Source organism: Acipenser ruthenus, chromosome 1 (assembly GCF_902713425.1).
Source record: "Acipenser ruthenus chromosome 1, fAciRut3.2 maternal haplotype, whole genome shotgun sequence".
In the NCBI taxonomy this organism is placed as follows: Eukaryota; Metazoa; Chordata; class Actinopteri; order Acipenseriformes; family Acipenseridae; genus Acipenser; species Acipenser ruthenus.
In genome coordinates, this window is record NC_081189.1 from 58,793,161 (window position 1) to 58,804,254 (window position 11,094).

The window sequence follows — 11,094 nt, forward strand, 5'->3', positions numbered from 1 at the left end:
GCCAGATATTGAAACAGGGTAAGATGAAGTTTTACAGTGTTTCAAAATGAGAAACCAACAATTGATTTCTACATTTATTTTCTACATTCTTTATTGTGCCCATACAACAGGAAGGTCTATTTTTAAAATGTAGAATGGTAGCTTGATTTATTATAATCTGCAGCTCAATTGTAAAGGTATGGTGCTACATATGGTTACAGACTCTGGTATGCTTTCAATTCTTGTTTTGTTAGAGCTCTCCGCAGCATTTGATACCGTTGATCGCGAGATTTTGTTAAGTCGTCTGCAGTCTCATGTAGGTCTTTCTGGAACGTTTCTAGACTGGTTTGTTTCCTATGTATCTCACCGCCACAAGTTTATCTCACTGGGCAACTGAAATACGTATGGTACAGTTTGGCGTTCCTCAGGGCTCTGTTTTGGGCCCTTTGTTGTTCAGTGTCTATATGTTACCTCTTGGGGACATTATTAGCAAATACAATCTTTGTTTTTCATTTTTATGATGGTGATACACAAATCTATGCATCATTTCCAGCGCAGGCAGATATGGCAATAGATACTCTTACAAAGTGTTTAACTCAGATCTGATCATGGATGGCTACAAACTGGTTGAAAATAAACCCAGATAAAACTGATGTTTTGTTAAACTGGCTCTAAACTGGGTTTAGCGAAATGTAATCCAGCCAATATTATTTTCAATGGTAATTCCATTTTACCTTCCACTAATGCAAATAACCTGGGTGTTATCTTGGACCCCAAGCTTTCTTTTGATTTCCATATTAATTCTGTTTTCTGAATAGCTTTTTATCATTTGAGAAATGTTGCCAAATTAAAGTTTAGGTCCTTACACCGGTTAGCAGTGAGCTACCAAATTGATTTTAAAGTTGCTGTAGTAACTTATAAGGCCCTTCATGGATTAGGGCCATCCTATCTCCAATAACTACTAACTCTGTATATTCCTACTCGTTCTTTGAGTTCAGAGAGTTTAGAACGTTTAGTTGTTCCAAAGAGTCGTCTTCAACTGGAGCCAGAGCTTTTTGCTGTTGTGCACCTCGGTTGTGGAACTCTATTCCAGTTACTGTTAGGCAGGTTGAAACATTGGAGTCTAAATTGAAAACATAGTTGTTTTAATGTGCTTTTATATAATGTGTTGTAACTGGAGTGTATTTGATACATTAACTATTTTGCTTTGTTTTTAACTTTGTTCTGCGCTCTGGGATGCCATGGTGTGAAGGGCGCTATATACACATAAATTTGTATTGTATTGTGTTGTATTTTAATTACTAAATTAAGATGACGTGCTTGAGTTGTTTCGAACCAAAGTAGTTTTATGAAAATATTTGACATCCACACACAAAGCTTATCGCAAGTCTTTAGCAGTGAAGGCTTGGCATGCATTTCTGACCAGATAAGTGTAGCAAGAAGAAAACCATTCTTGCCTCATGATTTGTTATTCATTTTGAATGCAACTCAGATGTGATTTGTTTATGTTCATCTGACTGCACAGAATTTACATTTTAGTTTCACTCCACAGGCAGACTGAGCCGGTTTGAGCTTGGCACGAAGGATACATACCACTAAGAAGTGAGTTCTGGATCTGACAGGCACATTTCAGGGGACATAGCCCCCAGTTAGTTAACACCGTGTTCAGAAATATGTGTTACAAATGTACATTAGGCTACAGGGGATGCTTTCCAGATGGAGTGACACAGGAAATAACATGCCTTGTTTTGAATTTGTGAAAACAGACCTGGAATCAAAACCATGTGCAGTATACTTGTCTATGTTAAGAATTTCATGAAGTTGCTGTTTTTGTCTAATTTAGTTGATGATGATAATGAGATTATAATTATCATTATTATTATCAGCAGCCTAAAAACGGGGTGCAGAATACTAAAATTATTATTATTGTTATTATTAGTAGTAGTAATACAGAGCTGTACAGTCCAATAATTTCAATGAGGGAAAAATATAGATAATATTTAGAAAATAACAGTATAATGAATTTAAATTGAAAGTTACATGAATATAATCAATGTTCTATGAAGTACAGTATCTTCTAGTATGCCTTATGTTAAGTATTACTATAATTTACATTACACATTTCATTTAACTATTTAACTGTCGGCCACACACTATATCGTGAACACGATAACTGCCTTGATGTTTTACCAATCTTCACCAAACTTCTATTTTATTGTCAGGGATTTGTCAATGCGTGACAAATCCCTGACAACCCACCTCTTCTGGATAAACCTGGACTCTCCATCCCCGCAGTTTCACCTCAGTGACTAACTCAGCTTACCAGAGTTTCTTCCTCTTGCATGCCTCATCCGTGGAATCCTCCCATGGCACTGTTAGCTCCACCAGGAGAACAAGGCATGCTGAGACTGACCAGAGGACAATGTCAGATTGAAGGCTAGGTGCAGCAATCTTGGGCATATAAAGCATTGGCCAACATCTGCCTGCATTTTCCAATCTCTAGCAGCCTCCCATTGACCCAGGCGAATCTTAGATCTAATAACCTTTCCTGTTGGTTGCTCTCCTGGACGGAGGAATGGTTTTCTCTGTGTGCAGCTATTATTGATATTGGAGACAAATTGTTGATCTTATTATGCCGTTCTTCCAGTGCTAATGTCAAGCATCGCAGCACCTGGTCATGATGACAAGTGAAGCGACCCTGGCTCAGAGCCACCTTACATTCTGTAAGAATGTGCTTCAGGGTAGCCGATAATGAACACAAGGGGCATGCAGGTTTCTCTACCCACACATTCAGGTTCTGTGGTAATGGAAGAACATCATATGCAGACTTGATTAGGAAGCTGATCCTCCTCTGTTCCAGCCAATCTTACGCTCGCTGTTGCACATTTCAAGGCCCTAATACTGACATGGTGAAGGCCAGTAGAGAAGGTGCAACCTGCCATGATTCCAACTTAGAGAAACTGCCAAGCCGTGGTTAACTCTGGAGTTGAAAAACAGAACTGCAAGTCCCCGGAGCAGGCTTTCACCAACCCTGTTTTGAACTCAAATGCAGCCCAAAGGCACTTATGTGACACCATATGCATTAGCTAAATCCGGGAATGTTACATGATGAAGCTCCTTCTTATCCTGTTTTGCCGACTGAATCTGTTGCCTGACATGCTCCAAGCATCCCAGAAAGCCTGGAATACCAGCTTTCTGTATAGAGGTGTCGATCAGGCGGTTCTTCAATAGATAAGCTGACAACCTTTGTGCCACAATTTTATATCTTACCTTCCACACTTAACAGGGGAATTGGCCGATGCTGGTAGATTATTTTTCTTTGCTCCGTGCCATGCTCTTGGGGACTACCTATTTCACCCACGCTACCTTCATCAACCTCCACAAGATTTTTGTAAACTCCTTTCTCATTGGGCCCAGGCGATGATGAAGCCATTGCTTTTTTCATAGGTTGCTCCACCTCTTTCCACTTAGGAGGAGCCCTCCATTTAGTATTCTGGTGGACTACTAGGTGGAATATCAGAGGGAATGGACATAGGCTCACCTCTTCTTGGATCAGTGTGCATCTCTTCAAGATATCCCTCCAATCCGGACTTAGTTGCTGTAAGTATACCATTCTTTTTGCTGGTGAATAAGTTCTTTACAAATTTGAACAGATCTTTATAAAAGCTGGTTCTTGCATGCTCCTTTTTAGAGCGCTTTCATAGGTGCTCCATTTTGTGCAACTTCACAAGCTTATGCTTTAGATAATTCAGCAGAAGACTGAGGTCCTCCTTCTGACTTTCTTCAATCCTCCTCCACTGCTTCACCTTTCTCTAACCAGGCGTTCAATCTTCAGCTGCCATTTAGACTTTCCTGGAATCATAGTTATTCATTGCTTTCTATCTTCTACTCCAAACCTCTCACACCCATACGCATAGATAGTATCCACAAACATATCCAGCTTCCTTTCTACTGTTTCACTTAACTTCTCCAGCAACAAACAGAGATTCACGTCATATGTGTCAAGCCATTTCCTTGGTTTGTGCCCATTAAGGTTCCTTTCTCTCTTAGGCTGGTTCATTTGACTAGGCTTATCAGGATCATTGGTTTCATCACTTGCTGTGCTCCTATTGGAACTACTCTTATCTATAACAGGGGTGCTGATATCCTGCTAACTGGTGTGCATTCCATTTGTGGATTTCACTCATCTGACTTGAGACCAGCGTTCCCTCTAAGGCTAAAATGCACATATTTTTCGCAGTAACTGGCAACAACCTTCAGACTCAGTTTACTAAAGTTCACAAGTTATTATCATAAATATCAACCTCAATCGAGACTCTGACGAAGAAATTAGCTCAAAACTATTTTTCTAGCTATACAATCCTTAAAGGAAATTGATCACTTCACTGTGTAAAGGATGTAGTCACTACACTGCACACCGTTGGTCTCATAAAGGCATTCTGTCTGGAGACTTTTTATATCTTGCAAATAACACTGTGGAATTAGGAAAGAAACAATTGAGAGGATTAATTATGCATTTACATTAAAAGGGGCGTGTGGCAAAGTGCCCCGCCCCTGTGTGCATTTGCGTGTTCTATGTTGTATGTATGCGTGCGTATGTTAATGTTGGTGTATAGATTGGTACACGGGATATAAACGGGTCTGTGTTTCACGTGTATTTAAAAAGTGTAGATTTGTATTCAGGCACGGGATTGCACATCACGCACGTGCATTTAAAATATAATATGTGAACACAGGGTTTCACGTAATGAATTCACGTGCTGGGATTCAAGTGAATAATTAATTAGTAATTGAATCCCAGCACAAACAGTATAAATAGATGCATGGTTAGTCACTCGTGGTTAGGTGTTCGGTGAGTGGAGAACGAGTGTGGAGAAGGAGAAACTAAATAATAAGAAAGAACGTAAATATAAAGTGAATAACTGTCTCACTCACCGTGTTTCGTTTGTCTGTCTGTTTACTGTGTAGTCCGTTTTGTTTGTCTTTTTTATTTTGGCGTGTAGTGCCGTGTCCCGTGTTTTTGTGTTTCAAACCTTTTATTTTCTGGTTATTATTACAATGCCAGTAAAAACTTAATTTGTGGAGTGCTGTACATAGGATTACTCTCACAGGACATTGCTGGACTGTTATTAAACTGTTTCATATTTTTTATAGACTGTAAATATGATTCTCACAGCTGTGCTGGACATTTGGTTTTCTGAACTGTTGTAATATAATTCTTAGGTTTTCCTGCTTATTTTAATGCCAGCAATGAGCCAAGTGATGTCTATAAACATTAAGACATTTACTTACTATTACAGCAATAAGAGTCTGATTGAAAAAATATTTAATTAAATTTACTTTTTTTAACTACCAACATTATATTTATGTTCAAATGCCATATTTAATTATTAATAAGTTGATAAAAAGTGGGAACAAATGGAATTGGTATTCCCAAGAATGGAACAATTAGTACAGTGTAACCCGCTTAATATCCCCATTACCGTGCAGAGTTATTTGGGGATATTATGCGGGTTGGGATATAAACAGGGTCTCATGTTATCCTATGGCGCTACCACGCAGTAGACAGTAAGGGACATTTAAGCACTCCATATTCAACCGTTTTACATATAAAGAAAGAAAACTGAATATAATCCATATCAGTATGTCTTTCATTGCAATATTGTACTAATATTACAGTACTGTAACAGCAAATAGGTTTTTCTAAATAGTATAAATAGTATAGTATTAAACAATAGCAGAAATTAATTATTTGTCTAGATAGCTCAAACAAACACGAACAATTGCTGCATACTTTAATTAGCTAGCTGACATTATATCAGTGCAGGGGGAAACCAGTCCACTAAAACACTTACTGCACCATAAGCTTAAGTTTATTGCTGTAACGTAACATAATTACTGTAGCTAACAACTCAAACAATGCTATGTGTACAGTGGCTCTCCTTCACCCCCCTTGGACTTTTCCACATTTTATTGTGTTACAACATGGAATCAAAATGGATTTAATTAGGAGTTTTTGCCACTGATCAACACAAAAAAGTCCATAATGTCAAAGTGAAAAATAAAATCTACAAATTGTTCTAAATTAATTACAAATATAAAACAGAAAATAATTGATTGCATAAGTATTCGCCCCCTTTGCTATGACACACCTAAATAAGCTCTGGTGCAACCAATTGTCTTTAGAAGTCACATAATTAGTTAAATGGAGTCCACCTGTGTGCAATTAAGGTGTTTCACATGATTTCAGGTTAAATACACCTGTCTCTGGGAGGTCCCACAGTTGGTTAGTACATTTCCTAACAAAAACTTCATGAAGATGAAGGAACATTCAAAGCAAATCCGGAATAAGGTTCTTCAAAAGCACCAATCAGGGGTAGGATATAAGAACATTTCCAAGGCATTGAATATCCCCCGGAGCACAGTAAAGTCAGTTATTAAGAAATGGAGAGAATATGGCACAACTGTGAATCTGTCTAGAACAGGCCGTCCTCAAAAACGGAGTATCCGGGCGAAAAGGGCACTAGTCAGGGAGGCCATCAAGAGGCCTATGGCAACTCTAAAGGAGTTACAGTCTTCCACGGCTGAGCTGGGAGACACTGTGCATACAGCAATAATAGCCCGGGTTCTTTCTCAAAACTGGCCTTTATGGGAGAGTGGCAAAAAGAAAGCCATTGTTGAAAAAAACTCACATCAAATCTTGGCTAGAGTTTGCCGGAAGGCATGTGGGAGACTCTGAGACCAAGTGGAAGAAGATTCTATGGTCTGATGAGTCCAAAATAGAGCTTTGTGGCCTCAATGCTAAGCGCTATGTTTCGCACAAGCCTAACACCGCACATCATCCTGAGAACACCATCCCTACCGTGAAGCATGGTGGTGGCAGCATCATGCTATGGGGATGCTTCACTGCGTCAGGGCCTGGAAAGCTTGTGAAGATAGAGGGGAAATGGATGCAGCAAAGTACAGAGAAATCCTGGAGGAAAACCTGCTGAAGTCTGCAAGAGACCTGGGACTTGGGAGAAGATTCATTTTTCAGCAGGACAATGACCCCAAACATACAGCCAAAGCCACACTGGAGTGGCTTAAAAACAAAAAGGTCAATGTCCTGGAGTGGCCCAGTCAAAGCCCAGACCTCAATCCAATTGAGAATATGTGGAAAGAGTTGAAAATTGCTGTTCACCAAAGATCCCCATCCAACTTGATGGAGCTTGAGCAATTTTGCAAAGAAGAATGGGCAAAAATTGCAGTGTCCAGATGTGCAAAGCTGGTAGAGGCTTAGCCAAATAGACTCATGGCTATAATTGCTGCCAAAGGTGCCTCTACCAAATATTGACTCAAGGGGGTGAATACTTATGCAATCTATTATTTTCTGTTTTGTATTTGTAATTAATTTAGAACAATTTGTAGATTTTATTTTTCACTTTGACATTATGGACTTGTTTTGGTCACCAGTTAACCATGCAGTCTATATCTATGATAACAGCCGACAGTGCTGCATAGGATCAAAGGATGACTCAAAATCAGAGGCAGAGCCACAATAAATGTCTTGTTTAAATGTAAAGTAAATTGTAAAATTGTTGAGATACTTGTGTTGGAATATTGTTACAAAATTGTATAATGCAACAAAAACATATTAAAAGGGTTAATGCGTGGCCGAAGGTTTCTCACTGATAATTTACCCTTTCCCAGTCAAAACGGCAAGTTTCTCAGTATCTAAAAAGCTTAGAGGGAACGCTGCTTGAGACCTTGACTGTTGTCACCTTGGTCCAGTCACAAGTACAAACCTGGAGTGACACATCTTGTTCCAGAACTCTCACTGCAGATCTTGAGCTGCACAATTAGGTTGTCTGTTGGATTTATTCCAGATTTTTCTGATTTTTATTACGTGAGAGTCGCTTATTTAGTTAAGAATATATGGCGATATTCAATAAAACTTTGAGACATAAGAAGACATGCCCTAAACACCCTGGTATATGAATACAATATATAATACTGAATGAACACATTTGTGTTTCCAATTTATGAAAGTAATTGTATATATATGTTTTCACATATATATACAACTTTAAACATTTGATATTATGTAACACAAGATAAACACTAATTTCAACTTTAATGTAACCCATGCTAACTCCTTTGAAAGCAAACTTTTCTTTTGCTCTGGAACATTTCTAAGTGCATTGCAGTTTAATGGTCTATGAACATACATCATTTTGTCTCACTGACTGGGGCATTAACTATAAAGGTGGTAGTTTCGCTCTGTGATAGTTTCACATTCTTGAAGCTATTGCTGATGACAGATAAATTAGCTGTGTATTTAACTGCTGGCTGGAGAGCACTACCGGAACATTCTTTACTCCACCTGGACACAATTTTAAGTTGTGGGCTAGAAGCATTTACACATGGGTGTAGCTCACTTATCCTTTTTTATGAAATTTTAATTGTAGCTGACTGTGCCTTTATGGACTTTTTAGAGACTATTATGGGAAAGGACCATAATATTGTGGCTGAATGAATTCACCCCTTCATCACTGTGAGATGGAACAGTCCTGCAGAGCACCTGTGAGATTATATTTGCACCCATCGGCTCTGCCCACTTGCTCAGTGCACCTTTGGGAATGTGCATGTTGGCATGGCAACCACAAAACAATGATTCTACTGTGTATTGCAGAAACTCAAGGGCAATTTTGGACTTTTTTTCCCATAAAAAAAAAAACAAAACCTCCACTGTTTTCCTGTAGCAACCAAAGTAAAAAAATCTGTAGCAACTAGATGCCTCAAATATGTTGTTTAAGACTACATGGCAACACATTCTATTTGACCAGGACATTTTTTTTTTAAATTTGATATATTTATTACATTAGGAATAAACCCCCACTCCAACTTTGACCAGATCTGACTTGCTCTTTTAGGTGAAATGAGAAAAGAATTGTTTGGTACTAGATGCTCGTGTAATATCCAGATAATGGATATCAGCTGCTGGTGGACTGAATAGTATTTTTGCAATCAGATAGTGGCTTTAAGGTTGGGATTAAGTTACATGTTAGGGTAAATGTGTGATTTAGGTTGGGATTAAGTTTATGAATTTATGTCCTTGGAAGTGTGGATGTTCCGGGAGCATTGCCACCGGACGAAGTAACTATGAGTGTTTATATTATACATGGGAACTACTACAACACGTGTTGAGAGAATTTGTTTTTAGTATCTAGCTTACATTTATTCAAATCCAATTATTTTATGTGTTTTTAAGTGTCCCATCCAGACATTGCTGACTGTGTCTGGTTCCAATGACGTTTGCAGCAGAAGATATTTCTTACTGACTTGCTATTATACTTTGGTTATATCTATTGTCACTTATGGAACTGCCATGTGTTATGAAAAGGGGGCCCTGGTCAGAATATGGTCCTCTGTGTATTTGTGGAATGCGGATGTGACCCCTGCACTGTGAATGTGAAATTACTTTGACAGCCACCATCTGTGTACAATAATGTATAGTCAGCCAGGACACAATAACACAGACAGGAATGCACCTATCTGACTCTGAAAGGACATGAAAAAGGGGGGTGATGTTTATCTTAAAACCAATTATCCTGAAATGCCTATGCGTGTTAGTAATGCTAAGCTATAGTAAACTTTGGCATCAGGTCAGAGGTTCAGAAATGGTTGGCACTGCCAAAGTGGCCAAGTGGTCCCATCAGCTGCAAGACAGATGTTACTGAAAATAAAATGGCTTTTCTGAGAGTTTTAGTCTATAATTGGTTTAATTAGTAAGCATGGAATTGTAGCAATAGGTCTTTATTATTTTTATGAAAACAATTAGACATGTACATGCTCATTAACAAAGAAGTGCTGTCCCCATGCTGGGTTGGGGATTTGGTTGTTTTTGAGTGACTGAGGTCAACATCCCTGTCGTCTTTTGATCAGTGCCATTTGATCTTTGACATTCACAAAGTCAACAGGGCCCCAGCGGACTCTTGAAATCTGAACTTTCAGTGAAAGAGTACCCCTACTTAACATATGTGCCTTTTCCAAACAAACACAATAGCTTGGAACCACTTATCACATAGAGTTATCTATACTTTCAGCTAATTTATTTTAATAAATGGTTTCAATTGATTTAGAACTGAACTATAAATGATTCTGAACTGTTGAGTTTTTTAACCTTATTGCTATAAAAACCTGTACTGATAAAGTCACATGCTAGCAAAACTTTAAAAAATACTCACTGGAACTGCAAATTTACCTTTTTTGTATATTTTTAAATAAGTTTTATGGATTCAAACAAAGCAAAGTGTTGTGCGAGTACAAGTACATGAATTTCACAAAGCTGAGTCATGTAACCCCGCATTATATACATTATATGAATATTCAGTTGATGGTATACTGGGACAATTTCTGTTTATGTAAATGACTGTGACATATAGACCTACAGTACTTTTGTGTTACATTCAGTAAGGAAGTAGGTTAAAACAGCATTGTAACTATTCTAAATACAAATCCTATCATTATCATGCTAATAATGGTAGCATTAGATTTTTTTTTAGCTATATTCATATGGTAAGGAAAGCATCATTTGTTCATTATATATATATATATATATATATATATATATATATATATATATATATACATACATACAATTGCTTTCATAAATTGGGAAAACAAATGTGTTCATTCAGTTGCTCTGGTAATTCAGCACCAATTCAATTGAAGTATAAGAATCCAGTCTCCCAGCAGCTGCTGCATATGACCATTATTTACTTTTGCTAATAGCGTTCTCTAGCCCACTACCCATCCACTGCAGAGCCTTTCACAACAGTACAATAAGGCTCTCTGTGCAGAGATCAGATATAATGACATATGTCTGCAGAGTGTCTGCTGTACAAATGAACCATGCCCTCATTTTGGTTGCTATGTACATCATAATGGTTAGGATAACAACTAAATTCCCTAGTGGTTAGCATATTTGAATGTGGATTTTAAGGACATGGGTTTGGTTGCTGGCTGGAGTTGACTCAGTCTTGACGCATGTCTCAAATGAGCACTTTGGGACAGCAAGTACAGGAAATCCAACTTGGTTCAATTCACACAAGTTTTTGCTTAGCACAGCAAATT